The sequence below is a fragment of the Haliotis asinina genome, chromosome 16 (assembly GCF_037392515.1).
Source record: "Haliotis asinina isolate JCU_RB_2024 chromosome 16, JCU_Hal_asi_v2, whole genome shotgun sequence".
NCBI lineage: Eukaryota > Metazoa > Mollusca > Gastropoda > Lepetellida > Haliotidae > Haliotis > Haliotis asinina.
The window spans coordinates 13,853,103-13,877,063 of NC_090295.1; the positions used below are offsets into that span (position 1 = coordinate 13,853,103).

At 44.3% G+C, this 23,961-nt stretch overlaps 49 non-coding genes across 49 annotated transcripts; all 49 read left to right on the plus strand.

Moving 5' to 3' along the window:
• Positions 1-105: 105 nt before the first annotated feature.
• Trnar-ucu (transfer RNA arginine (anticodon UCU)) lies at positions 106-178 on the plus strand. Its single transcript has one exon. It is a non-coding gene; the product is annotated as a tRNA-Arg (tRNA).
• Positions 179-430: 252 nt separating this feature from the next.
• Trnar-ucu (transfer RNA arginine (anticodon UCU)) lies at positions 431-503 on the plus strand. The gene has a single exon. It is a non-coding gene; the product is annotated as a tRNA-Arg (tRNA).
• A 577-nt stretch (positions 504-1,080) lies between these two features.
• Positions 1,081-1,153, plus strand: Trnar-ucu (transfer RNA arginine (anticodon UCU)). The gene has a single exon. It is a non-coding gene; the product is annotated as a tRNA-Arg (tRNA).
• Positions 1,154-2,705: 1,552 nt separating this feature from the next.
• Positions 2,706-2,778, plus strand: Trnar-ucu (transfer RNA arginine (anticodon UCU)). Its single transcript has one exon. It is a non-coding gene; the product is annotated as a tRNA-Arg (tRNA).
• Positions 2,779-4,005: 1,227 nt separating this feature from the next.
• Trnar-ucu (transfer RNA arginine (anticodon UCU)) lies at positions 4,006-4,078 on the plus strand. Its single transcript has one exon. It is a non-coding gene; the product is annotated as a tRNA-Arg (tRNA).
• Positions 4,079-4,655: 577 nt separating this feature from the next.
• Positions 4,656-4,728, plus strand: Trnar-ucu (transfer RNA arginine (anticodon UCU)). The gene has a single exon. It is a non-coding gene; the product is annotated as a tRNA-Arg (tRNA).
• Positions 4,729-4,980: 252 nt separating this feature from the next.
• On the plus strand, positions 4,981-5,053 carry Trnar-ucu (transfer RNA arginine (anticodon UCU)). Its single transcript has one exon. It is a non-coding gene; the product is annotated as a tRNA-Arg (tRNA).
• Positions 5,054-5,305: 252 nt separating this feature from the next.
• Positions 5,306-5,378, plus strand: Trnar-ucu (transfer RNA arginine (anticodon UCU)). Its single transcript has one exon. It is a non-coding gene; the product is annotated as a tRNA-Arg (tRNA).
• A 252-nt stretch (positions 5,379-5,630) lies between these two features.
• Positions 5,631-5,703, plus strand: Trnar-ucu (transfer RNA arginine (anticodon UCU)). Its single transcript has one exon. It is a non-coding gene; the product is annotated as a tRNA-Arg (tRNA).
• A 252-nt stretch (positions 5,704-5,955) lies between these two features.
• Positions 5,956-6,028, plus strand: Trnar-ucu (transfer RNA arginine (anticodon UCU)). The gene has a single exon. It is a non-coding gene; the product is annotated as a tRNA-Arg (tRNA).
• Positions 6,029-6,280: 252 nt separating this feature from the next.
• Trnar-ucu (transfer RNA arginine (anticodon UCU)) lies at positions 6,281-6,353 on the plus strand. Its single transcript has one exon. It is a non-coding gene; the product is annotated as a tRNA-Arg (tRNA).
• A 252-nt stretch (positions 6,354-6,605) lies between these two features.
• On the plus strand, positions 6,606-6,678 carry Trnar-ucu (transfer RNA arginine (anticodon UCU)). The gene has a single exon. It is a non-coding gene; the product is annotated as a tRNA-Arg (tRNA).
• Positions 6,679-6,930: 252 nt separating this feature from the next.
• Trnar-ucu (transfer RNA arginine (anticodon UCU)) lies at positions 6,931-7,003 on the plus strand. The gene has a single exon. It is a non-coding gene; the product is annotated as a tRNA-Arg (tRNA).
• A 252-nt stretch (positions 7,004-7,255) lies between these two features.
• On the plus strand, positions 7,256-7,328 carry Trnar-ucu (transfer RNA arginine (anticodon UCU)). The gene has a single exon. It is a non-coding gene; the product is annotated as a tRNA-Arg (tRNA).
• Positions 7,329-7,580: 252 nt separating this feature from the next.
• Positions 7,581-7,653, plus strand: Trnar-ucu (transfer RNA arginine (anticodon UCU)). Its single transcript has one exon. It is a non-coding gene; the product is annotated as a tRNA-Arg (tRNA).
• A 252-nt stretch (positions 7,654-7,905) lies between these two features.
• Trnar-ucu (transfer RNA arginine (anticodon UCU)) lies at positions 7,906-7,978 on the plus strand. Its single transcript has one exon. It is a non-coding gene; the product is annotated as a tRNA-Arg (tRNA).
• A 252-nt stretch (positions 7,979-8,230) lies between these two features.
• Trnar-ucu (transfer RNA arginine (anticodon UCU)) lies at positions 8,231-8,303 on the plus strand. The gene has a single exon. It is a non-coding gene; the product is annotated as a tRNA-Arg (tRNA).
• A 252-nt stretch (positions 8,304-8,555) lies between these two features.
• On the plus strand, positions 8,556-8,628 carry Trnar-ucu (transfer RNA arginine (anticodon UCU)). The gene has a single exon. It is a non-coding gene; the product is annotated as a tRNA-Arg (tRNA).
• A 252-nt stretch (positions 8,629-8,880) lies between these two features.
• Positions 8,881-8,953, plus strand: Trnar-ucu (transfer RNA arginine (anticodon UCU)). Its single transcript has one exon. It is a non-coding gene; the product is annotated as a tRNA-Arg (tRNA).
• A 252-nt stretch (positions 8,954-9,205) lies between these two features.
• On the plus strand, positions 9,206-9,278 carry Trnar-ucu (transfer RNA arginine (anticodon UCU)). The gene has a single exon. It is a non-coding gene; the product is annotated as a tRNA-Arg (tRNA).
• A 577-nt stretch (positions 9,279-9,855) lies between these two features.
• Trnar-ucu (transfer RNA arginine (anticodon UCU)) lies at positions 9,856-9,928 on the plus strand. The gene has a single exon. It is a non-coding gene; the product is annotated as a tRNA-Arg (tRNA).
• A 902-nt stretch (positions 9,929-10,830) lies between these two features.
• Positions 10,831-10,903, plus strand: Trnar-ucu (transfer RNA arginine (anticodon UCU)). The gene has a single exon. It is a non-coding gene; the product is annotated as a tRNA-Arg (tRNA).
• A 252-nt stretch (positions 10,904-11,155) lies between these two features.
• Trnar-ucu (transfer RNA arginine (anticodon UCU)) lies at positions 11,156-11,228 on the plus strand. Its single transcript has one exon. It is a non-coding gene; the product is annotated as a tRNA-Arg (tRNA).
• Positions 11,229-11,480: 252 nt separating this feature from the next.
• On the plus strand, positions 11,481-11,553 carry Trnar-ucu (transfer RNA arginine (anticodon UCU)). Its single transcript has one exon. It is a non-coding gene; the product is annotated as a tRNA-Arg (tRNA).
• A 902-nt stretch (positions 11,554-12,455) lies between these two features.
• Positions 12,456-12,528, plus strand: Trnar-ucu (transfer RNA arginine (anticodon UCU)). The gene has a single exon. It is a non-coding gene; the product is annotated as a tRNA-Arg (tRNA).
• Positions 12,529-13,430: 902 nt separating this feature from the next.
• On the plus strand, positions 13,431-13,503 carry Trnar-ucu (transfer RNA arginine (anticodon UCU)). Its single transcript has one exon. It is a non-coding gene; the product is annotated as a tRNA-Arg (tRNA).
• Positions 13,504-14,080: 577 nt separating this feature from the next.
• On the plus strand, positions 14,081-14,153 carry Trnar-ucu (transfer RNA arginine (anticodon UCU)). The gene has a single exon. It is a non-coding gene; the product is annotated as a tRNA-Arg (tRNA).
• Positions 14,154-15,380: 1,227 nt separating this feature from the next.
• On the plus strand, positions 15,381-15,453 carry Trnar-ucu (transfer RNA arginine (anticodon UCU)). The gene has a single exon. It is a non-coding gene; the product is annotated as a tRNA-Arg (tRNA).
• Positions 15,454-16,030: 577 nt separating this feature from the next.
• Positions 16,031-16,103, plus strand: Trnar-ucu (transfer RNA arginine (anticodon UCU)). Its single transcript has one exon. It is a non-coding gene; the product is annotated as a tRNA-Arg (tRNA).
• A 251-nt stretch (positions 16,104-16,354) lies between these two features.
• Positions 16,355-16,427, plus strand: Trnar-ucu (transfer RNA arginine (anticodon UCU)). The gene has a single exon. It is a non-coding gene; the product is annotated as a tRNA-Arg (tRNA).
• A 252-nt stretch (positions 16,428-16,679) lies between these two features.
• On the plus strand, positions 16,680-16,752 carry Trnar-ucu (transfer RNA arginine (anticodon UCU)). The gene has a single exon. It is a non-coding gene; the product is annotated as a tRNA-Arg (tRNA).
• Positions 16,753-17,329: 577 nt separating this feature from the next.
• Positions 17,330-17,402, plus strand: Trnar-ucu (transfer RNA arginine (anticodon UCU)). Its single transcript has one exon. It is a non-coding gene; the product is annotated as a tRNA-Arg (tRNA).
• Positions 17,403-17,654: 252 nt separating this feature from the next.
• On the plus strand, positions 17,655-17,727 carry Trnar-ucu (transfer RNA arginine (anticodon UCU)). Its single transcript has one exon. It is a non-coding gene; the product is annotated as a tRNA-Arg (tRNA).
• A 252-nt stretch (positions 17,728-17,979) lies between these two features.
• On the plus strand, positions 17,980-18,052 carry Trnar-ucu (transfer RNA arginine (anticodon UCU)). Its single transcript has one exon. It is a non-coding gene; the product is annotated as a tRNA-Arg (tRNA).
• Positions 18,053-18,629: 577 nt separating this feature from the next.
• Positions 18,630-18,702, plus strand: Trnar-ucu (transfer RNA arginine (anticodon UCU)). Its single transcript has one exon. It is a non-coding gene; the product is annotated as a tRNA-Arg (tRNA).
• A 252-nt stretch (positions 18,703-18,954) lies between these two features.
• Trnar-ucu (transfer RNA arginine (anticodon UCU)) lies at positions 18,955-19,027 on the plus strand. The gene has a single exon. It is a non-coding gene; the product is annotated as a tRNA-Arg (tRNA).
• Positions 19,028-19,279: 252 nt separating this feature from the next.
• On the plus strand, positions 19,280-19,352 carry Trnar-ucu (transfer RNA arginine (anticodon UCU)). The gene has a single exon. It is a non-coding gene; the product is annotated as a tRNA-Arg (tRNA).
• A 252-nt stretch (positions 19,353-19,604) lies between these two features.
• Positions 19,605-19,677, plus strand: Trnar-ucu (transfer RNA arginine (anticodon UCU)). Its single transcript has one exon. It is a non-coding gene; the product is annotated as a tRNA-Arg (tRNA).
• Positions 19,678-20,254: 577 nt separating this feature from the next.
• Trnar-ucu (transfer RNA arginine (anticodon UCU)) lies at positions 20,255-20,327 on the plus strand. Its single transcript has one exon. It is a non-coding gene; the product is annotated as a tRNA-Arg (tRNA).
• Positions 20,328-20,904: 577 nt separating this feature from the next.
• Positions 20,905-20,977, plus strand: Trnar-ucu (transfer RNA arginine (anticodon UCU)). The gene has a single exon. It is a non-coding gene; the product is annotated as a tRNA-Arg (tRNA).
• Positions 20,978-21,229: 252 nt separating this feature from the next.
• Trnar-ucu (transfer RNA arginine (anticodon UCU)) lies at positions 21,230-21,302 on the plus strand. The gene has a single exon. It is a non-coding gene; the product is annotated as a tRNA-Arg (tRNA).
• A 252-nt stretch (positions 21,303-21,554) lies between these two features.
• Trnar-ucu (transfer RNA arginine (anticodon UCU)) lies at positions 21,555-21,627 on the plus strand. The gene has a single exon. It is a non-coding gene; the product is annotated as a tRNA-Arg (tRNA).
• Positions 21,628-21,879: 252 nt separating this feature from the next.
• Trnar-ucu (transfer RNA arginine (anticodon UCU)) lies at positions 21,880-21,952 on the plus strand. Its single transcript has one exon. It is a non-coding gene; the product is annotated as a tRNA-Arg (tRNA).
• A 252-nt stretch (positions 21,953-22,204) lies between these two features.
• On the plus strand, positions 22,205-22,277 carry Trnar-ucu (transfer RNA arginine (anticodon UCU)). The gene has a single exon. It is a non-coding gene; the product is annotated as a tRNA-Arg (tRNA).
• Positions 22,278-22,529: 252 nt separating this feature from the next.
• On the plus strand, positions 22,530-22,602 carry Trnar-ucu (transfer RNA arginine (anticodon UCU)). The gene has a single exon. It is a non-coding gene; the product is annotated as a tRNA-Arg (tRNA).
• Positions 22,603-22,853: 251 nt separating this feature from the next.
• On the plus strand, positions 22,854-22,926 carry Trnar-ucu (transfer RNA arginine (anticodon UCU)). The gene has a single exon. It is a non-coding gene; the product is annotated as a tRNA-Arg (tRNA).
• A 252-nt stretch (positions 22,927-23,178) lies between these two features.
• On the plus strand, positions 23,179-23,251 carry Trnar-ucu (transfer RNA arginine (anticodon UCU)). Its single transcript has one exon. It is a non-coding gene; the product is annotated as a tRNA-Arg (tRNA).
• A 252-nt stretch (positions 23,252-23,503) lies between these two features.
• Positions 23,504-23,576, plus strand: Trnar-ucu (transfer RNA arginine (anticodon UCU)). The gene has a single exon. It is a non-coding gene; the product is annotated as a tRNA-Arg (tRNA).
• Positions 23,577-23,828: 252 nt separating this feature from the next.
• Trnar-ucu (transfer RNA arginine (anticodon UCU)) lies at positions 23,829-23,901 on the plus strand. The gene has a single exon. It is a non-coding gene; the product is annotated as a tRNA-Arg (tRNA).
• Positions 23,902-23,961: the final 60 nt, after the last annotated feature.

Consider the following 23,961-nt stretch of genomic DNA (forward strand, 5'->3'; position numbering starts at 1 on the left):
TTGTGGTATAATATCACTATCCACAAGTGTTTTGGTGTTCGCTATGAGTGACAGGAATATATGGCATGGTAGAACGTTTCATCAAAATGTCCTGGTCGTTGGTAGGTCCCTGTAGCGCAGGGGATAGCGCGCTGGACTTCTAATCCAGAGGCCGTGGGTTCGAATCCCACCAGGGATGCAGCAACCTTTTTAGCACTTTATTTTGGAAACGGATTTTTTGACCAAATGCCTTCACTTTGTGTTTCAATGACCATCCTCTTTATGTCATCACTGACACTGACAAATGATGGTCCCCTGCCATTTCCTCCTACGGCCTTTACCTACTTTGTGGTATAATATCACTATCCACAAGTGTTTTGGTGTTCGCTATGAGTGACAGGAATATATGGCATGGTAGAACTTTTCATCAAAATGTCCTGGTCGTTGGTAGGTCCCTGTAGCGCAGGGGATAGCGCGCTGGACTTCTAATCCAGAGGCCGTGGGTTCGAATCCCACCAGGGATGCAGCAACCTTTTTAGCACTTTATTTTGGAAACGGATTTTTTGACCAAATGCCTTCACTTTGTGTTTCAATGACCATCCTCTTGATGTCATCACTGACACTGACAAATGATGGTCCCCTGCCATTTCCTCCTACGGCCTTTACCTACTTTGTGGTATAATATCACTATCCACAAGTGTTTTGGTGTTCGCTATGAGTGACAGGAATATATGGCATGGTAGAACTTTTCATCAAAATGTCCTGGTCGTTGGTAGGTCCCTGTAGCGCAGGGGATAGCGCGCTGGACTTCTAATCCAGAGGCCGTGGGTTCGAATCCCATCAGGGATGCAGCAACGTTTTTAGCACTTTATTTTGGAAACGGATTTTTTGACCAAATGCCTTCACTCTACGTTTTAATGACCATCCTATTTATATCATCACTTAAACTGACAATTGAGGGTCCCCTGCCATTTCCTCCTACGGCTTTTACCTACTTTGTGGCATAATATCACTATCCACAAGTGTTTTGGTGTTCGCTATGAGTGAAAGGAATATATGTCATGGTAGAACTTTTCATCAAAATGTCCTGGTCGTTGGTAGGTCCCTGTAGCGCAGGGGATAGCGCGCTGGACTTCTAATCCAGAGGCCGTGGGTTCGAATCCCACCAGGGATGCAGCAACGTTTTTAGCACTTTATTTTGGATACGGATTTTTTGACCAAATGCCTTCACTTTACGTTTTAATGACCATCCTATTTATATCATCACTTAAACTGACAAATGAGGGTCCCCTGCCATTTCCTCCTACGGCCTTTACCTACTTTGTGGTATAATATCACTATCCACAAGTGTTTTGGTGTTCGCTATGAGTGACAGGAATATATGGCATGGTAGAACGTTTCATCAAAATGTCCTGGTCGTTGGTAGGTCCCTGTAGCGCAGGGGATAGCGCGCTGGACTTCTAATCCAGAGGCCGTGGGTTCGAATCCCATCAGGGATGCAGCAACGTTTTTAGCACTTTATTTTGGAAACGGATTTTTTGACCAAATGCCTTCACTTTGTGTTTTAATGACCATCCTCTTTATATCATCACTGACACTGACAAATGATGGTCCCCTGCCATTTCCTCCTACGGCCTTTACCTACTTTGTGGTATAATATCACTATCCACAAGTGTTTTGGTGTTCGCTATGAGTGACAGGAATATATGGCATGGTAGAACGTTTCATCAAAATGTCCTGGTCGTTGGTAGGTCCCTGTAGCGCAGGGGAGAGGGCGCTGGACTTCTAATCCAGAGGCCGTGGGTTCGAATCCCACCAGGGATGCAGGAACGTTTTTAGCACTTTATTTTGGAAACGGATTTTTTGACCAAATGCCTTCACTTTACGTTTTAATGACCATCCTATTTATATCATCACTTAAACTGACAAATGAGGGTCCCCTGCCATTTCCTCCTACGGCCTTTACCTACTTTGTGGTTTAATATCACTATCCACAAGTGTTTTGGTGTTCGCTATGAGTGACAGGAATATATGGCATGGTAGAACTTTTCATCAAAATGTCCTGGTCGTTGGTAGGTCCCTGTAGCGCAGGGGATTGCGCGCTGGACTTCTAATCCAGAGGCCGTGGGTTCGAATCCCACCAGGGATGCAGCAACCTTTTTAGCACTTTATTTTGGAAACGGATTTTTTGACCAAATGCCTTCACTTTGTGTTTCAATGACCATCCTCTTGATGTCATCACTGACACTGACAAATGATGGTCCCCTGCCATTTCCTCCTACGGCCTTTACCTACTTTGTGGTATAATATCACTATCCACAAGTGTTTTGGTGTTCGCTATGAGTGACAGGAATATATGGCATGGTAGAACTTTTCATCAAAATGTCCTGGTCGTTGGTAGGTCCCTGTAGCGCAGGGGATAGCGCGCTGGACTTCTAATCCAGAGGCCGTGGGTTCGAATCCCATCAGGGATGCAGCAACGTTTTTAGCACTTTATTTTGGAAACGGATTTTTTGACCAAATGCCTTCACTCTACGTTTTAATGACCATCCTATTTATATCATCACTTAAACTGACAATTGAGGGTCCCCTGCCATTTCCTCCTACGGCTTTTACCTACTTTGTGGCATAATATCACTATCCACAAGTGTTTTGGTGTTCGCTATGAGTGAAAGGAATATATGTCATGGTAGAACTTTTCATCAAAATGTCCTGGTCGTTGGTAGGTCCCTGTAGCGCAGGGGATAGCGCGCTGGACTTCTAATCCAGAGGCCGTGGGTTCGAATCCCACCAGGGATGCAGCAACGTTTTTAGCACTTTATTTTGGATACGGATTTTTTGACCAAATGCCTTCACTTTACGTTTTAATGACCATCCTATTTATATCATCACTTAAACTGACAAATGAGGGTCCCCTGCCATTTCCTCCTACGGCCTTTACCTACTTTGTGGTATAATATCACTATCCACAAGTGTTTTGGTGTTCGCTATGAGTGACAGGAATATATGGCATGGTAGAACGTTTCATCAAAATGTCCTGGTCGTTGGTAGGTCCCTGTAGCGCAGGGGATAGCGCGCTGGACTTCTAATCCAGAGGCCGTGGGTTCGAATCCCATCAGGGATGCAGCAACGTTTTTAGCACTTTATTTTGGAAACGGATTTTTTGACCAAATGCCTTCACTTTGTGTTTTAATGACCATCCTCTTTATATCATCACTGACACTGACAAATGATGGTCCCCTGCCATTTCCTCCTACGGCCTTTACCTACTTTGTGGTATAATATCACTATCCACAAGTGTTTTGGTGTTCGCTATGAGTGACAGGAATATATGGCATGGTAGAACGTTTCATCAAAATGTCCTGGTCGTTGGTAGGTCCCTGTAGCGCAGGGGAGAGGGCGCTGGACTTCTAATCCAGAGGCCGTGGGTTCGAATCCCACCAGGGATGCAGGAACGTTTTTAGCACTTTATTTTGGAAACGGATTTTTTGACCAAATGCCTTCACTTTACGTTTTAATGACCATCCTATTTATATCATCACTTAAACTGACAAATGAGGGTCCCCTGCCATTTCCTCCTACGGCCTTTACCTACTTTGTGGTTTAATATCACTATCCACAAGTGTTTTGGTGTTCGCTATGAGTGACAGGAATATATGGCATGGTAGAACGTTTCATCAAAATGTCCTGGTCGTTGGTAGGTCCCTGTAGCGCAGGGGATTGCGCGCTGGACTTCTAATCCAGAGGCCGTGGGTTCGAATCCCACCAGGGATGCAGCAACGTTTTTAGCACTTTATTTTGGAAACGGATTTTTTGACCAAATGCCTTCACTTTGTGTTTTAATGACCATCCTCTTTATATCATCACTGACACTGACAAATGATGGTCCCCTGCCATTTCCTCCTACGGCCTTTACCTACTTTGTGGTATAATATCACTATCCACAAGTGTTTTGGTGTTCGCTATGAGTGACAGGAATATATGGCATGGTAGAACGTTTCATCAAAATGTCCTGGTCGTTGGTAGGTCCCTGTAGCGCAGGGGATAGCGCGCTGGACTTCTAATCCAGAGGCCGTGGGTTCGAATCCCACCAGGGATGCAGGAACGTTTTTAGCACTTTATTTTGGATACGGATTTTTTGACCAAATGCCTTCACTTTACGTTTTAATGACCATCCTATTTATATCATCACTTAAACTGACAAATGAGGGTCCCCTGCCATTTCCTCCTACGGCCTTTACCTACTTTGTGGTATAATATCACTATCCACAAGTGTTTTGGTGTTCGCTATGAGTGACAGGAATATATGGCATGGTAGAACTTTTCATCAAAATGTCCTGGTCGTTGGTAGGTCCCTGTAGCGCAGGGGATAGCGCGCTGGACTTCTAATCCAGAGGCCGTGGGTTCGAATCCCATCAGGGATGCAGCAACGTTTTTAGCACTTTATTTTGGAAACGGATTTTTTGACCAAATGCCTTCACTTTACGTTTTAATGACCATCCTATTTATATCATCACTTAAACTGACAATTGAGGGTCCCCTGCCATTTCCTCCTACGGCTTTTACCTACTTTGTGGCATAATATCACTATCCACAAGTGTTTTGGTGTTCGCTATGAGTGAAAGGAATATATGTCATGGTAGAACTTTTCATCAAAATGTCCTGGTCGTTGGTAGGTCCCTGTAGCGCAGGGGATAGCGCGCTGGACTTCTAATCCAGAGGCCGTGGGTTCGAATCCCACCAGGGATGCAGCAACGTTTTTAGCACTTTATTTTGGATACGGATTTTTTGACCAAATGCCTTCACTTTACGTTTTAATGACCATCCTATTTATATCATCACTTAAACTGACAAATGAGGGTCCCCTGCCATTTCCTCCTACGGCCTTTACCTACTTTGTGGTATAATATCACTATCCACAAGTGTTTTGGTGTTCGCTATGAGTGACAGGAATATATGGCATGGTAGAACGTTTCATCAAAATGTCCTGGTCGTTGGTAGGTCCCTGTAGCGCAGGGGATAGCGCGCTGGACTTCTAATCCAGAGGCCGTGGGTTCGAATCCCACCAGGGATGCAGCAACGTTTTTAGCACTCTATTTTGGAAACGGATTTTTTGACCAAATGCCTTCACTTTGTGTTTTAATGACCATCCTCTTTATATCATCACTGACACTGACAAATGATGGTCCCCTGCCATTTCCTCCTACGGCCTTTACCTACTTTGTGGTATAATATCACTATCCACAAGTGTTTTGGTGTTCGCTATGAGTGACAGGAATATATGGCATGGTAGAACGTTTCATCAAAATGTCCTGGTCGTTGGTAGGTCCCTGTAGCGCAGGGGATAGCGCGCTGGACTTCTAATCCAGAGGCCGTGGGTTCGAATCCCACCAGGGATGCAGCAACGTTTTTAGCACTTTATTTTGGAAACGGATTTTTTGACCAAATGCCTTCACTTTACGTTTTAATGACCATCCTATTTACATCATCACTTAAACTGACAAATGAGGGTCCCCTGCCATTTCCTCCTACGGCTTTTACCTACTTTGTGGTATAATATCACTATCCACAAGTGTTTTGGTGTTCGCTATGAGTGAAAGGAATATATGTCATGGTAGAACTTTTCATCAAAATGTCCTGGTCGTTGGTAGGTCCCTGTAGCGCAGGGGATAGCGCGCTGGACTTCTAATCCAGAGGCCGTGGGTTCGAATCCCACCAGGGATGCAGCAACGTTTTTAGCACTTTATTTTGGAAACGGATTTTTTGACCAAATGCCTTCACTTTGTGTTTTAATGACCACCCTCTTTATGTCATCACTGACACTGACAAATGATGGTCCCCTGCCATTTCCTCCTACGGCCTTTACCTACTTTGTGGTATAATATCACTATCCACAAGTGTTTTGGTGTTCGCTATGAGTGACAGGAATATATGGCATGGTAGAACGTTTCATCAAAATGTCCTGGTCGTTGGTAGGTCCCTGTAGCGCAGGGGATAGCGCGCTGGACTTCTAATCCAGAGGCCGTGGGTTCGAATCCCACCAGGGATGCAGCAACGTTTTTAGCACTTTATTTTGGATACGGATTTTTTGACCAAATGCCTTCACTTTACGTTTTAATGACCATCCTATTTATATCATCACTTAAACTGACAAATGAGGGTCCCCTGCCATTTCCTCCTACGGCCTTTACCTACTTTGTGGTATAATATCACTATCCACAAGTGTTTTGGTGTTCGCTATGAGTGACAGGAATATATGGCATGGTAGAACGTTTCATCAAAATGTCCTGGTCGTTGGTAGGTCCCTGTAGCGCAGGGGATAGCGCGCTGGACTTCTAATCCAGAGGCCGTGGGTTCGAATCCCACCAGGGATGCAGCAACGTTTTTAGCACTTTATTTTGGAAACGGATTTTTTGACCAAATGCCTTCACTTTGTGTTTTAATGACCACCCTCTTTATGTCATCACTGACACTGACAAATGATGGTCCCCTGCCATTTCCTCCTACGGCCTTTACCTACTTTGTGGTATAATATCACTATCCACAAGTGTTTTGGTGTTCGCTATGAGTGAAAGGAATATATGTCATGGTAGAACTTTTCATCAAAATGTCCTGGTCGTTGGTAGGTCCCTGTAGCGCAGGGGATAGCGCGCTGGACTTCTAATCCAGAGGCCGTGGGTTCGAATCCCACCAGGGATGCAGCAACGTTTTTAGCACTTTATTTTGGAAACGGATTTTTTGACCAAATGCCTTCACTTTACGTTTTAATGACCATCCTATTTATATCATCACTTAAACTGACAAATGAGGGTCCCCTGCCATTTCCTCCTACGGCCTTTACCTACTTTGTGGTATAATATCACTATCCACAAGTGTTTTGGTGTTCGCTATGAGTGACAGGAATATATGGCATGGTAGAACTTTTCATCAAAATGTCCTGGTCGTTGGTAGGTCCCTGTAGCGCAGGGGATAGCGCGCTGGACTTCTAATCCAGAGGCCGTGGGTTCGAATCCCACCAGGGATGCAGCAACGTTTCTAGCACTTTATTTTGGAAACGGATTTTTTTACCAAATGCCTTCACTTTGTGTTTTAATGACCATCCTCTTTATGTCATCACTGACACTGACAAATGATGGTCCCCTGCCATTTCCTCCTACGGCCTTTACCTACTTTGTGGTATAATATCACTATCCACAAGTGTTTGGGTGTTCGCTATGAGTGACAGGAATATATGGCATGGTAGAACTTTTCATCAAAATGTCCTGGTCGTTGGTAGGTCCCTGTAGCGCAGGGGATAGCGCGCTGGACTTCTAATCCAGAGGCCGTGGGTTCGAATCCCACCAGGGATGCAGCAACGTTTTTAGCACTTTATTTTGGAAACGGATTTTTTGACCAAATGCCTTCACTTTACGTTTTAATGACCATCCTATTTATATCATCACTTAAACTGACAAATGAGGGTCCCCTGCCATTTCCTCCTACGGCCTTTACCTACTTTGTGGTATAATATCACTATCCACAGGTGTTTTGGTGTTCGCTATGAGTGACAGGAATATATGGCATGGTAGAACGTTTCATCAAAATGTCCTGGTCGTTGGTAGGTCCCTGTAGCGCAGGGGATAGCGCGCTGGACTTCTAATCCAGAGGCCGTGGGTTCGAATCCCACCAGGGATGCAGCAACGTTTTTAGCACTTTATTTTGGAAACGGATTTTTTGACCAAATGCCTTCACTTTACGTTTTAATGATCATCCTATTTATATCATCACTTAAACTGACAAATGAGGGTCCCCTGCCATTTCCTCCTACGGCCTTTACCTACTTTGTGGTATAATATCACTATCCACAAGTGTTTTGGTGTTCGCTATGAGTGACAGGAATATATGGCATGGTAGAACGTTTCATCAAAATGTCCTGGTCGTTGGTAGGTCCCTGTAGCGCAGGGGATAGCGCGCTGGACTTCTAATCCAGAGGCCGTGGGTTCGAATCCCACCAGGGATGCAGCAACGTTTTTAGCACTTTATTTTGGAAACGGATTTTTTGACCAAATGCCTTCACTTTACGTTTTAATGACCATCCTATTTATATCATCACTTAAACTGACAAATGATGGTCCCCTGCCATTTCCTCCTACGGCCTTTACCTACTTTGTGGTATAATATCACTATCCACAAGTGTTTTGGTGTTCGCTATGAGTGACAGGAATATATGGCATGGTAGAACGTTTCATCAAAATGTCCTGGTCGTTGATAGGTCCCTGTAGCGCAGGGGATAGCGCGCTGGACTTCTAATCCAGAGGCCGTGGGTTCGAATCCCACCAGGGATGCAGCAACGTTTTTAGCACTTTATTTTGGAAACGGATTTTTTGACCAAATGCCTTCACTTTACGTTTTAATGACCATCCTATTTATATCATCACTTAAACTGACAAATGAGGGTCCCCTGCCATTTCCTCCTACGGCCTTTACCTACTTTGTGGTATAATATCACTATCCACAAGTGTTTTGGTGTTCGCTATGAGTGAAAGGAATATATGTCATGGTAGAACTTTTCATCAAAATGTCCTGGTCGTTGGTAGGTCCCTGTAGCGCAGGGGATAGCGCGCTGGACTTCTAATCCAGAGGCCGTGGGTTCGAATCCCACCAGGGATGCAGCAACGTTTTTAGCACTTTATTTTGGAAACGGATTTTTTGACCAAATGCCTTCACTTTGTGTTTTAATGACCATCCTATTTATATCATCACTTAAACTGACAAATGAGGGTCCCCTGCCATTTCCTCCTACGGCTTTTACCTACTTTGTGGTATAATATCACTATCCACAAGTGTTTTGGTGTTCGCTATGAGTGAAAGGAATATATGTCATGGTAGAACTTTTCATCAAAATGTCCTGGTCGTTGGTAGGTCCCTGTAGCGCAGGGGATAGCGCGCTGGACTTCTAATCCAGAGGCCGTGGGTTCGAATCCCACCAGGGATGCAGCAACGTTTTTAGCACTTTATTTTGGAAACGGATTTTTTGACCAAATGCCTTCACTTTACGTTTTAATGACCATCCTATTTATATCATCACTTAAACTGACAAATAAGGGTCCCCTGCCATTTCCTCCTACGGCCTTTACCTACTTTGTGGTATAATATCACTATCCACAAGTGTTTTGGTGTTCGCTATGAGTGACAGGAATATATGGCATGGTAGAACTTTTCATCAAAATGTCCTGGTCGGTGGTAGGTCCCTGTAGCGCAGGGGATAGCGCGCTGGACTTCTAATCCAGAGGCCGTGGGTTCGAATCCCACCAGGGATGCAGCAACGTTTCTAGCACTTTATTTTGGAAACGGATTTTTTGACCAAATGCCTTCACTTTGTGTTTTAATGACCATCCTCTTTATGTCATCACTGACACTGACAAATGATGGTCCCCTGCCATTTCCTCCTACGGCCTTTACCTACTTTGTGGTATAATATCACTATCCACAAGTGTTTGGGTGTTCGCTATGAGTGACAGGAATATATGGCATGGTAGAACTTTTCATCAAAATGTCCTGGTCGTTGGTAGGTCCCTGTAGCGCAGGGAATAGCGCGCTGGACTTCTAATCCAGAGGCCGTGGGTTCGAATCCCACCAGGGATGCAACAACGTTTTTAGCACTTTATTTTGGAAACGGATTTTTTGACCAAATGCCTTCACTTTACGTTTTAATGACCATCCTATTTATATCATCACTTAAACTGACAAATGAGGGTCCCCTGCCATTTCCTCCTACGGCCTTTACCTACTTTGTGGTATAATATCACTATCCACAAGTGTTTTGGTGTTCGCTATGAGTGACAGGAATATATGGCATGGTAGAACGTTTCATCAAAATGTCCTGGTCGTTGGTAGGTCCCTGTAGCGCAGGGGATAGCGCGCTGGACTTCTAATCCAGAGGCCGTGGGTTCGAATCCCACCAGGGATGCAGCAACGTTTTTAGCACTTTATTTTGGAAACGGATTTTTTGACCAAATGCCTTCACTTTACGTTTTAATGACCATCCTATTTATATCATCACTTAAACTGACAAATGAGGGTCCCCTGCCATTTCCTCCTACGGCCTTTACCTACTTTGTGGTATAATATCACTATCCACAAGTGTTTTGGTGTTCGCTATGAGTGACAGGAATATATGGCATGGTAGAACGTTTCATCAAAATGTCCTGGTCGTTGGTAGGTCCCTGTAGCGCAGGGAATAGCGCGCTGGACTTCTAATCCAGAGGCCGTGGGTTCGAATCCCACCAGGGATGCAGCAACGTTTCTAGCACTTTATTTTGGAAACGGATTTTTTGACCAAATGCCTTCACTTTGTGTTTTAATGACCATCCTCTTTATGTCATCACTGACACTGACAAATGATGGTCCCCTGCCATTTCCTCCTACGGCCTTTACCTACTTTGTGGCATAATATCACTATCCACAAGTGTTTTGGTGTTCGCTATGAGTGACAGGAATATATGGCATGGTAGAACGTTTCATCAAAATGTCCTGGTCGTTGGTAGGTCCCTGTAGCGCAGGGGATAGCGCGCTGGACTTCTAATCCAGGGGCCGTGGGTTCGAATCCCACCAGGGATGCAGCAACGTTTTTAGCACTTTATTTTGGAAACGGATTTTTTGACCAAATGCCTTCACTTTACGTTTTAATGACCATCCTATTTATATCATCACTTAAACTGACAAATAAGGGTCCCCTGCCATTTCCTCCTACGGCCTTTACCTACTTTGTGGTATAATATCACTATCCACAAGTGTTTTGGTGTTCGCTATGAGTGACAGGAATATATGGCATGGTAGAACGTTTCATCAAAATGTCCTGGTCGTTGGTAGGTCCCTGTAGCGCAGGGGATAGCGCGCTGGACTTCTAATCCAGAGGCCGTGGGTTCGAATCCCACCAGGGATGCAGCAACGTTTTTAGCACTTTATTTTGGAAACGGATTTTTTGACCAAATGCCTTCACTTTACGTTTTAATGACCATCCTATTTATATCATCACTTAAACTGACAAATGAGGGTCCCCTGCCATTTCCTCCTACGGCCTTTACCTACTTTGTGGTATAATATCACTATCCACAAGTGTTTTGGTGTTCGCTATGAGTGAAAGGAATATATGTCATGGTAGAACTTTTCATCAAAATGTCCTGGTCGTTGGTAGGTCCCTGTAGCGCAGGGGATAGCGCGCTGGACTTCTAATCCAGAGGCCGTGGGTTCGAATCCCACCAGGGATGCAGCAACGTTTTTAGCACTTTATTTTGGAAACGGAGTTTTTGACCAAATGCCTTCACTTTACGTTTTAATGACCATCCTATTTATATCATCACTTAAACTGACAAATGAGGGTCCCCTGCCATTTCCTCCTACGGCCTTTACCTACTTTGTGGTATAATATCACTATCCACAAGTGTTTTGGTGTTCGCTATGAGTGACAGGAATATATGGCATGGTAGAACGTTTCATCAAAATGTCCTGGTCGTTGGTAGGTCCCTGTAGCGCAGGGGATAGCGCGCTGGACTTCTAATCCAGAGGCCGTGGGTTCGAATCCCACCAGGGATGCAGCAACGTTTCTAGCACTTTATTTTGGAAACGGATTTTTTGACCAAATGCCTTCACTTTGTGTTTTAATGACCATCCTCTTTATGTCATCACTGACACTGACAAATGATGGTCCCCTGCCATTTCCTCCTACGGCCTTTACCTACTTTGTGGTATAATATCACTATCCACAAGTGTTTTGGTGTTCGCTATGAGTGACAGGAATATATGGCATGGTAGAACGTTTCATCAAACTGTCCTGGTCGTTGGTAGGTCCCTGTAGCGCAGGGGATAGCGCGCTGGAATTCTAATCCAGAGGCCGTGGGTTCGAATCCCACCAGGGATGCAGCAACGTTTTTAGCACTTTATTTTGGAAACGGATTTTTTGACCAAATGCCTTCACTTTACGTTTTAATGACCATCCTATTTATATCATCACTTAAACTGACAAATGAGGGTCCCCTGCCATTTCCTCCTACGGCCTTTACCTACGTTGTGGTATAATATCACTATCCACAAGTGTTTTGGTGTTCGCTATGAGTGAAAGGAATATATGTCATGGTAGAACTTTTCATCAAAATGTCCTGGTCTTTGGTAGGTCCCTGTAGCGCAGGGGATAGCGCGCTGGACTTCTAATCCAGAGGCCGTGGGTTCGAATCCCATCAGGGATGCAGCAACGTTTTTAGCACTTTATTTTGGAAACGGATTTTTTGACCAAATGCCTTCACTTTACGTTTTAATGACCATCCTATTTATATCATCACTTAAACTGACAAATGAGGGTCCCCTGCCATTTCCTCCTACGGCTTCTACCTACTTTGTGGTATAATATCACTATCCACAAGTGTTTTGGTGTTCGCTATGAGTGAAAGGAATATATGTCATGGTAGAACTTTTCATCAAAATGTCCTGGTCGTTGGTACGTCCCTGTAGCGCAGGGGATAGCGCGCTGGACTTCTAATCCAGAGGCCGTGGGTTCGAATCCCACCAGGGATGCAGCAACGTTTTTAGCACTTTATTTTGGAAACGGATTTTTTGACCAAATGCCTTCACTTTACGTTTTAATGACCATCCTATTTATATCATCACTTAAACTGACAAATGAGGGTCCCCTGCCATTTCCTCCTACGGCCTTTACCTACTTTGTGGTATAATATCACTATCCACAAGTGTTTTGGTGTTCGCTATGAGTGACAGGAATATATGGCATGGTAGAACGTTTCATCAAAATGTCCTGGTCGTTGGTAGGTCCCTGTAGCGCAGGGAATAGCGCGCTGGACTTCTAATCCAGAGGCCGTGGGTTCGAATCCCACCAGGGATGCAGCAACGTTTTTAGCACTTTATTTTGGAAACGGATTTTTTGACCAAATGCCTTCACTTTACGTTTTAATGACCATCCTATTTATATCATCACTTAAACTGACAAATGAGGGTCCCCTGCCATTTCCTCCTACGGCTTTTACCTACTTTGTGGTATAATATCACTATCCACAAGTGTTTTGGTGTTCGCTATGAGTGAAAGGAATATATGTCATGGTAGAACTTTTCATCAAAATGTCCTGGTCGTTGGTAGGTCCCTGTAGCGCAGGGGATAGCGCGCTGGACTTCTAATCCAGAGGCCGTGGGTTCGAATCCCATCAGGGATGCAGCAACGTTTTTAGCACTTTATTTTGGAAACGGATTTTTTGACCAAATGCCTTCACTTTACGTTTTAATGACCATCCTATTTATATCATCACTTAAACTGACAAATGAGGGTCCCCTGCCATTTCCTCCTACGGCTTTTACCTACTTTGTGGTATAATATCACTATCCACAAGTGTTTTGGTGTTCGCTATGAGTGAAAGGAATATATGTCATGGTAGAACTTTTCATCAAAATGTCCTGGTCGTTGGTAGGTCCCTGTAGCGCAGGGGATAGCGCGCTGGACTTCTAATCCAGAGGCCGTGGGTTCGAATCCCACCAGGGATGCAGCAACGTTTTTAGCACTTTATTTTGGAAACGGATTTTTTGACCAAATGCCTTCACTTTACGTTTTAATGACCATCCTATTTATATCATCACTTAAACTGACAAATGAGGGTCCCCTGCCATTTCCTCCTACGGCCTCTACCTACTTTGTGGGATAATATCACTATCCACAAGTGTTTTGGTGTTCGCTATGAGTGACAGGAATATATGGCATGGTAGAACGTTTCATCAAAATGTCCTGGTCGTTGGTAGGTCCCTGTAGCGCAGGGGATAGAGCGCTGGACTTCTAATCCAGAGGCCGTGGGTTCGAATCCCACTAGGGATGCAGCAACGTTTTTAGCACTTTATTTTGGAAACGGATTTTTTGACCAAATGCCTTCACTTTGTGTTTTAATGACCATCCTCTTTATGTCATCACTGACACTGACAAATGAGGGTCCCCTGCCATTTCCTCCTACGGCCTTTACCTACTTTGTGGTATAATATCACTATCCACAAGTGTTTTGGTGTTCGCTATGAGTGACAGGAATATATGGCATGGTAGAACGTTTCATCAAACTGTCCTGGTCGTTGGTAGGTCCCTGTAGCGCAGGGGATAGCGCGCTGGACTTCTAATCCAGAGGCCGTGGGTTCGAATCCCACCAGGGATGCAGCAACGTTTTTAGCACTTTATTTTGGAAACGGATTTTTTGACCAAATGCCTTCACTTTACGTTTTAATGACCATCCTATTTATATCATCACTTAAACTGACAAATGAGGGTCCCCTGCCATTTCCTCCTACGGCCTTTACCTACTTTGTGGTATAATATCACTATCCACAAGTGTTTTGGTGTTCGCTATGAGTGAAAGGAATATATGGCATGGTAGAACTTTTCATCAAAATGTCCTGGTCGTTGGTAGGTCCCTGTAGCGCAGGGGATAGCGCGCTGGACTTCTAATCCAGAGGCCGTGGGTTCGAATCCCATCAGGGATGCAGCAACGTTTTTAGCACTTTATTTTGGAAACGGATTTTTTGACCAAATGCCTTCACTTTACGTTTTAATGACCATCCTATTTATATCATCACTTAAACTGACAAATGATGGTCCCCTGCCATTTCCTCCTACGGCTTCTACCTACTTTGTGGTATAATATCACTATCCACAAGTGTTTTGGTGTTCGCGATGAGTGAAAGGAATATATGTCATGGTAGAACTTTTCATCAAAATGTCCTGGTCGTTGGTAGGTCCCTGTAGCGCAGGGGATAGCGCGCTGGACTTCTAATCCAGAGGCCGTGGGTTCGAATCCCATCAGGGATGCAGCAACGTTTTTAGCACTTTATTTTGGAAACGGATTTTTTGACCAAATGCCTTCACTTTACGTTTTAATGACCATCCTATTTATATCATCACTTAAACTGACAAATGAGGGTCCCCTGCCATTTCCTCCTACGGCTTCTACCTACTTTGTGGTATAATATCACTATCCACAAGTGTTTTGGTGTTCGCTATGAGTGAAAGGAATATATGTCATGGTAGAACTTTTCATCAAAATGTCCTGGTCGTTGGTAGGTCCCTGTAGCGCAGGGGATAGCGCGATGGACTTCTAATCCAGAGGCCGTGGGTTCGAATCCCACCAGGGATGCAGCAACGTTTCTAGCACTTTATTTTGGAAACGGATTTTTTGACCAAATGCCTTCACTTTACGTTTTAATGACCATCCTATTTATATCATCACTGACACTGAGAAATGAGGGTCCCCTGCCATTTCCTCCTACGGCCTTTACCTACTTTGTGGTATAATATCACTATCCACAAGTGTTTTGGTGTTCGCTATGAGTGACAGGAATATATGGCATGGTAGAACGTTTCATCAAAATGTCCTGGTCCTTGGTAGGTCCCTGTAGCGCAGGGGATAGCGCGCTGGACTTCTAATCCAGAGGCCGTGGGTTCGAATCCCACCAGGGATGCAGCAACGTTTTTAGCACTTTATTTTGGAAACGGATTTTTTGACCAAATGCCTTCACTTTGTGTTTTAATGACCATCCTCTTTATGTCATCACTGACACTGACAAATGATGGTCCCCTGCCATTTCCTCCTACGGCCTTTACCTACTTTGTGGTATAATATCACTATCCACAAGTGTTTTGGTGTTCGCTATGAGTGACAGGAATATATGGCATGGTAGAACGTTTCATCAAAATGTCCTGGTCGTTGGTAGGTCCCTGTAGCGCAGGGGATAGCGCACTGGACTTCTAATCCAGAGGCCGTGGGTTCGAATCCCACCAGGGATGCAGCAACGTTTTTAGCACTTTATTTTGGAAACGGATTTTTTGACCAAATGCCTTCACTTTACGTTTTAATGACCATCCTATTTATATCATCACTTAAACTGACAAATGAGGGTCCCCTGCCATTTCCTCCTAGGGCCTTTACCTACTTTGTGGTATAATATCACTATCCACAAGTGTTTTGGTGTTCGCTATGAGTGACAGGAATATATGGCATGGTAGAACGTTTCATCAAAATGTCCTGGTCGTTGGTAGGTCCCTGTAGCGCAGGGGATAGCGCGCTGGACTTCTAATCCAGAGGCCGTGGGTTCGAATCCCACCAGGGATGCAGCAACGTTTTTAGCACTTTATTTTGGAAACGGATTTTTTGACCAAATGCCTTCACTTTGTGTTTTAATGACCATCCTCTTTATGTCATCACTGACACTGACAAATGATGGTCCCCTGCCATTTCCTCCTACGGCCTTTACCTACTTTGTGGTATAATATCACTATCCACAAGTGTTTTGGTGTTCGCTATGAGTGACAGGAATATATGGCATGGTAGAACGTTTCATCAAAATTCCTGGTCGTTGGTAGGTCCCTGTAGCGCAGGGGATAGCGCGCTGGACTTCTAATCCAGAGGCCGTGGGTTCGAATCCCACCAGGGATGCAGCAACGTTTTTAGCACTTTATTTTGGAAACGGATTTTTTGACCAAATGCCTTCACTTTACGTTTTAATGACCATCCTATTTATATCATCACTTAAACTGACAAATGAGGGTCCCCTGCCATTTCCTCCTACGGCCTTTACCTACTTTGTGGTATAATATCACTATCCACAAGTGTTTTGGTGTTCGCTATGAGTGAAAGGAATATATGTCATGGTAGAACTTTTCATCAAAATGTCCTGGTCGTTGGTAGGTCCCTGTAGCGCAGGGGATAGCGCGCTGGACTTCTAATCCAGAGGCCGTGGGTTCGAATCCCACCAGGGATGCAGCAACGTTTTTAGCACTTTATTTTGGAAACGGATTTTTTGACCAAATGCCTTCACTTTGTGTTTTAATGACCATCCTCTTTATGTCATCACTGACACTGACAAATGATGGTCCCCTGCCATTTCCTCCTACGGCCTTTACCTACTTTGTGGTATAATATCACTATCCACAAGTGTTTTGGTGTTCGCTATGAGTGACAGGAATATATGGCATGGTAGAACGTTTCATCAAAATGTCCTGGTCGTTGGTAGGTCCCTGTAGCGCAGGGGATAGCGCGCTGGACTTCTAATCCAGAGGCCGTGGGTTCGAATCCCACCGGGAATGCAGCAACGTTTTTAGCACTTTATTTTGGAAACGGATTTTTTGACCAAATGCCTTCACTTTACGTTTTAATGACCATCCTATTTATATCATCACTTAAACTGACAAATGAGGGTCCCCTGCCATTTCCTCCTACGGCTTTTACCTACTTTGTGGTATAATATCACTATCCACAAGTGTTTTGGTGTTCACTATGAGTGAAAGGAATATATGTCATGGTAGAACTTTTCATCAAAATGTCCTGGTCGTTGGTAGGTCCCTGTAGCGCAGGGGATAGCGCGCTGGACTTCTAATCCAGAGGCCGTGGGTTCGAATCCCACCAGGGATGCAGCAACGTTTTTAGCACTTTATTTTGGAAACGGATTTTTTGACCAAATGCCTTCACTTTGTGTTTCAATGACCATCCTCTTTATGTCATCACTGACACTGACAAATGATGGTCCCCTGCCATTTCCTCCTACGGCCTTTACCTACTTTGTGGTATAATATCACTATCCACAAGTGTTTTGGTGTTCGCTATGAGTGACAGGAATATATGGCATGGTAGAACGTTTCATCAAAATGTCCTGGTCGTTGGTAGGTCCCTGTAGCGCAGGGGATAGCGCGCTGGACTTCTAATCCAGAGGCCGTGGGTTCGAATCCCACCAGGGATGCAGCAACGTTTTTAGCACTTTATTTTGGAAACGGATTTTTTGACCAAATGCCTTCACTTTACGTTTTAATGACCATCCTATTTATATCATCACTTAAACTGACAAATGAGGGTCCCCTGCCATTTCCTCCTACGGCCTTTACCTACATTGTGGTATAATATCACTATCCACAAGTGTTTTGGTGTTCGCTATGAGTGACAGGAATATATGACATGGTAGAACGTTTCATCAAAATGTCCTGGTCGTTGGTAGGTCCCTGTAGCGCAGGGGATAGCGCGCTGGACTTCTAATCCAGAGGCCGTGGGTTCGAATCCCACCAGGGATGCAGCAACGTTTCTAGCACTTTATTTTGGAAACGGATTTTTTGACCAAATGCCTTCACTTTGTGTTTTAATGACCATCCTCTTTATGTCATCACTGACACTGACAAATGATGGTCCCCTGCCATTTCCTCCTACGGCCTTTACCTACTTTGTGGTATAATATCACTATCCACAAGTGTTTTGGTGTTCGCTATGAGTGACAGGAATATATGGCATGGTAGAACGTTTCATCAAAATGTCCTGGTCGTTGGTAGGTCCCTGTAGCGCAGGGGATAGCGCGATGGACTTCTAATCCAGAGGCCGTGGGTTCGAATCCCACCAGGGATGCAGCAACGTTTTTAGCACTTTATTTTGGAAACGGATTTCTTGACCAAATGCCTTCACTTTACGTTTTAATGACCATCCTATTTATATCATCACTTAAACTGGCAAATGAGGGTCCCCTGCCATTTCCTCCTACGGCCTTTACCTACTTTGTGGTATAATATCACTATCCACAAGTGTTTTGGTGTTCGCTATGAGTGACAGGAATATATGTCATGGTAGAACGTTTCATCAAAATGTCCTGGTCGTTGGTAGGTCCCTGTAGCGCAGGGGATAGCGCGCTGGACTTCTAATCCAGAGGCCGTGGGTTCGAATCCCACCAGGGATGCAGCAACGTTTTTAGCACTTTATTTTGGAAACGGATTTTTTGACCAAATGCCTTCACTTTACGTTTTAATGACCATCCTCTTTATATCATCACTTAAACTGACAAATGAGGGTCCCCTGCCATTTCCTCCTAGGGCCTTTACCTACTTTGTGGTATAATATCACTATCCACAAGTGTTTTGGTGTTCGCTATGAGTGACAGGAATATATGGCATGGTAGAACGTTTCATCAAAATGTCCTGGTCGTTGGTAGGTCCCTGTAGCGCAGGGGATAGCGCGCTGGACTTCTAATCCAGAGGCCGTGGGTTCGAATCCCACCAGGGATGCAGCAACGTTTTTAGCACTTTATTTTGGAAACGGATTTTTTGACCAAATGCCTTCACTTTGTGTTTTAATGACCATCCTCTTTATATCATCACTTAAACTGACAAATGAGGGTCCCCTGCCATTTCCTCCTACGGCCTTTACCTACTTTGTGGTATAATATCACTATCCACAAGTGTTTTGGTGTTCGCTATGAGTGAAAGGAATATATGTCATGGTAGAACTTTTCATCAAAATGTCCTGGTCGTTGGTAGGTCCCTGTAGCGCAGGGGATAGCGCGCTGGACTTCTAATCCAGAGGCCGTGGGTTCGAATCCCACCAGGGATGCAGCAACGTTTTTAGCACTTTATTTTGGAAACGGATTTTTTGACCAAATGCCTTCACTTTGTGTTTTAATGACCATCCTCTTTATGTCATCACTGACACTGACAAATGATGGTCCCCTGCCATTTCCTCCTACGGCCTTTACCTACTTTGTGGTATAATATCACTATCCACAAGTGTTTTGGTGTTCGCTATGAGTGACAGGAATATATGGCATGGTAGAACGTTTCATCAAAATGTCCTGGTCGTTGGTAGGTCCCTGTAGCGCAGGGGATAGCGCGCTGGACTTCTAATCCAGAGGCCGTGGGTTCGAATCCCACCAGGGATGCAGCAACGTTTTTAGCACTTTATTTTGGAAACGGATTTTTTGACCAAATGCCTTCACTTTACGTTTTAATGACCATCCTATTTATATCATCACTTAAACTGACAAATGAGGGTCCCCTGCCATTTCCTCCTACGGCTTTTACCTACTTTGTGGTATAATATCACTATCCACAAGTGTTTTGGTGTTCACTATGAGTGAAAGGAATATATGTCATGGTAGAACTTTTCATCAAAATGTCCTGGTCGTTGGTAGGTCCCTGTAGCGCAGGGGATAGCGCGCTGGACTTCTAATCCAGAGGCCGTGGGTTCGAATCACACCAGGGATGCAGCGACGTTTTTAGCACTTTATTTTGGAAACGGATTTTTTGACCAAATGCCTTCACTTTACGTTTTTATGACCATCCTATTTATATCATCACTTAAACTGACAAATGAGGGTCCCCTGCCATTTCCTCCTACGGCTTTTACCTACTTTGTGGTATAATATCACTATCCACAAGTGTTTTGGTGTTCGCTATGAGTGAAAGGAATATATGTCATGGTAGAACTTTTCATCAAAATGTCCTGGTCGTTGGTAGGTCCCTGTAGCGCAGGGGATAGCGCGCTGGACTTCTAATCCAGAGGCCGTGGGTTCGAATCCCACCAGGGATGCAGCAACGTTTTTAGCACTTTATTTTGGAAACGGATTTTTTGACCAAATGCCTTCACTTTACGTTTTAATGACCATCCTATTTATATCATCACTTAAACTGACAAATGAGGGTCCCCTGCCATTTCCTCCTACGGCCTTTACCTACATTGTGGTATAATATCACTATCCACAAGTGTTTTGGTGTTCGCTATGAGTGACAGGAATATATGACATGGTAGAACGTTTCATCAAAATGTCCTGGTCGTTGGTAGGTCCCTGTAGCGCAGGGGATAGCGCGATGGACTTCTAATCCAGAGGCCGTGGGTTCGAATCCCACCAGGGATGCAGCAACGTTTCTAGCACTTTATTTTGGAAACGGATTTTTTGACCAAATGCCTTCACTTTGTGTTTTAATGACCATCCTCTTTATGTCATCACTGACACTGACAAATGATGGTCCCCTGCCATTTCCTCCTACGGCCTTTACCTACTTTGTGGTATAATATCACTATCCACAAGTGTTTTGGTGTTCGCTATGAGTGACAGGAATATATGGCATGGTAGAACGTTTCATCAAAATGTCCTGGCCGTTGGTAGGTCCCTGTAGCGCAGGGGATAGCGCGCTGGACTTCTAATCCAGAGGCCGTGGGTTCGAATCCCACCAGGGATGCAGCAACGTTTTTAGCACTTTATTTTGGAAACGGATTTCTTGACCAAATGCCTTCACTTTACGTTTTAATGACCATCCTATTTATATCATCACTTAAACTGACAAATGAGGGTCCCCTGCCATTTCCTCCTACGGCCTTTACCTACATTGTGGTATAATATCACTATCCACAAGTGTTTTGGTGTTCGCTATGAGTGACAGGAATATATGACATGGTAGAACGTTTCATCAAAATGTCCTGGTCGTTGGTAGGTCCCTGTAGCGCAGGGGATAGCGCGCTGGACTTCTAATCCAGAGGCCGTGGGTTCGAATCCCACCAGGGATGCAGCAACGTTTCTAGCACTTTATTTTGGAAACGGATTTTTTGACCAAATGCCTTCACTTTGTGTTTTAATGACCATCCTCTTTATGTCATCACTGACACTGACAAATGATGGTCCCCTGCCATTTCCTCCTACGGCCTTTACCTACTTTGTGGTATAATATCACTATCCACAAGTGTTTTGGTGTTCGCTATGAGTGACAGGAATATATGGCATGGTAGAACGTTTCATCAAAATGTCCTGGTCGTTGGTAGGTCCCTGTAGCGCAGGGGATAGCGCGCTGGACTTCTAATCCAGAGGCCGTGGGTTCGAATCCCACCAGGGATGCAGCAACGTTTTTAGCACTTTAGTTTGGAAACGGATTTCTTGACCAAATGCCTTCACTTTACGTTTTAATGACCATCCTATTTATATCATCACTTAAACTGACAAATGAGGGTCCCCTGCCATTTCCTCCTACGGCTTCTACCTACTTTGTGGTATAATATCACTATCCACAAGTGTTTTGGTGTTCGCTATCAGTGAAAGGAATATATGTCATGTTAGAACTTTTCATCAAAATGTCCTGGTCGTTGGTAGGTCCCTGTAGCGCAGGGGATAGCGCGCTGGACTTCTAATCCAGAGGCCGTGGGTTCGAATCCCACCAGGGATGCAGCAACGTTTTTAGCACTTTAGTTTGGAAACGGATTTTTTGACCAAATGCCTTCACTTTACGTTTTAATGACCATCCTATTTATATCATCACTTAAACTGACAAATGAGGGTCCCCTGCCATTTCCTCCTACGGCCTTTACCTACTTTGTGGTATAATATCACTATCCACAAGTGTTTTGGTGTTCGCTATGAGTGACAGGAATATATGGCATGGTAGAACGTTTCATCAAAATGTCCTGGTCGTTGGTAGGTCCCTGTAGCGCAGGGGATAGCGCGCTGGACTTCTAATCCAGAGGCCGTGGGTTCGAATCCCACCAGGGATGCAGCAACGTTTTTAGCACTTTATTTTGGAAACGGATTTTTTGACCAAATGCCTTCACTTTACGTTTTAATGACCATCCTATTTATATCATCACTTAAACTGACAAATGATGGTCCCCTGCCATTTCCTCCTACGGCCTTTACCTACATTGTGGTATAATATCACTATCCACAAGTGTTTTGGTGTTCGCTATGAGTGACAGGAATATATGGCATGGTAGAACGTTTCATCAAAATGTCCTGGTCGTTGGTAGGTCCCTGTAGCGCAGGGGATAGCGCGCTGGACTTCTAATCCAGAGGCCGTGGGTTCGAATCCCACCAGGGATGCAGCAACGTTTCTAGCACTTTATTTTGGAAACGGATTTTTTGACCAATGCCTTCACTTTGTGTTTTAATGACCATCCTATTTATGTCATCACTGACACTGACAAATGATGGTCCCCTGCCATTTCCTCCTACGGCCTTTACCTACTTTGTGGTATAATATCACTATCCACAAGTGTTTTGGTGTTCGCTATGAGTGACAGGAATATATGGCATGGTAGAACGTTTCATCAAAATGTCCTGGTCGTTGGTAGGTCCCTGTAGCGCAGGGGATAGCGCGCTGGACTTCTAATCCAGAGGCCGTGGGTTCGAATCCCACCAGGGATGCAGCAACGTTTATAGCTCTTTATTTTGGAAACGGATTTCTTGACCAAATGCCTTCACTTTACGTTTTAATGACCATCCTATTTATATCATCACTTAAACTGACAAATGATGGTCCCCTGCCATTTCCTCCTACGGCTTTTACCTACTTTGTGGTATAATATCACTATCCACAAGTGTTTTGGTGTTCGCTATGAGTGAAAGGAATATATGTCATGGTAGAACTTTTCATCAAAATGTCCTGGTCGTTGGTAGGTCCCTGTAGCGCAGGGGATAGCGCGCTGGACTTCTAATCCAGAGGCCGTGGGTTCGAATCCCACCAGGGATGCAGCAACGTTTTTAGCACTTTATTTTGGAAACGGATTTTTTGACCAAATCCCTTCACTTTACGTTTTAATGACCATCCTATTTATATCATCACTTAAACTGACAAATGAGGGTCCCCTGCCATTTCCTCCTACGGCCTTTACCTACTTTGTGGTATAATATCACTATCCACAAGTGTTTTGGTGTTCGCTATGAGTGACAGGAATATATGGCATGGTAGAACGTTTCATCAAAATGTCCTGGTCGTTGGTAGGTCCCTGTAGCGCAGGGGATAGCGCGCTGGACTTCTAATCCAGAGGCCGTGGGTTCGAATCCCACCAGGGATGCAGCAACGTTTTTAGCACTTTATTTTGGAAACGGATTTTTTGACCAAATGCCTTCACTTTACGTTTTAATGACCATCCTATTTATATCATCACTTAAACTGACAAATGATGGTCCCCTGCCATTTCCTCCTACGTCTTTTACCTACTTTGTGGTATAATATCACTATCCACAAGTGTTTTGGTGTTCGCTATGAGTGACAGGAATATATGTCATGGTAGAACTTTTCATCAAAATGTCCTGGTCGTTGGTAGGTCCCTGTAGCGCAGGGGATAGCGCGCTGGACTTCTAATCCAGAGGCCGTGGGTTCGAATCCCACCAGGGATGCAGCAACGTTTTTAGCACTTTATTTTGGAAACGGATTTTTTGACCAAATGCCTTCACTTT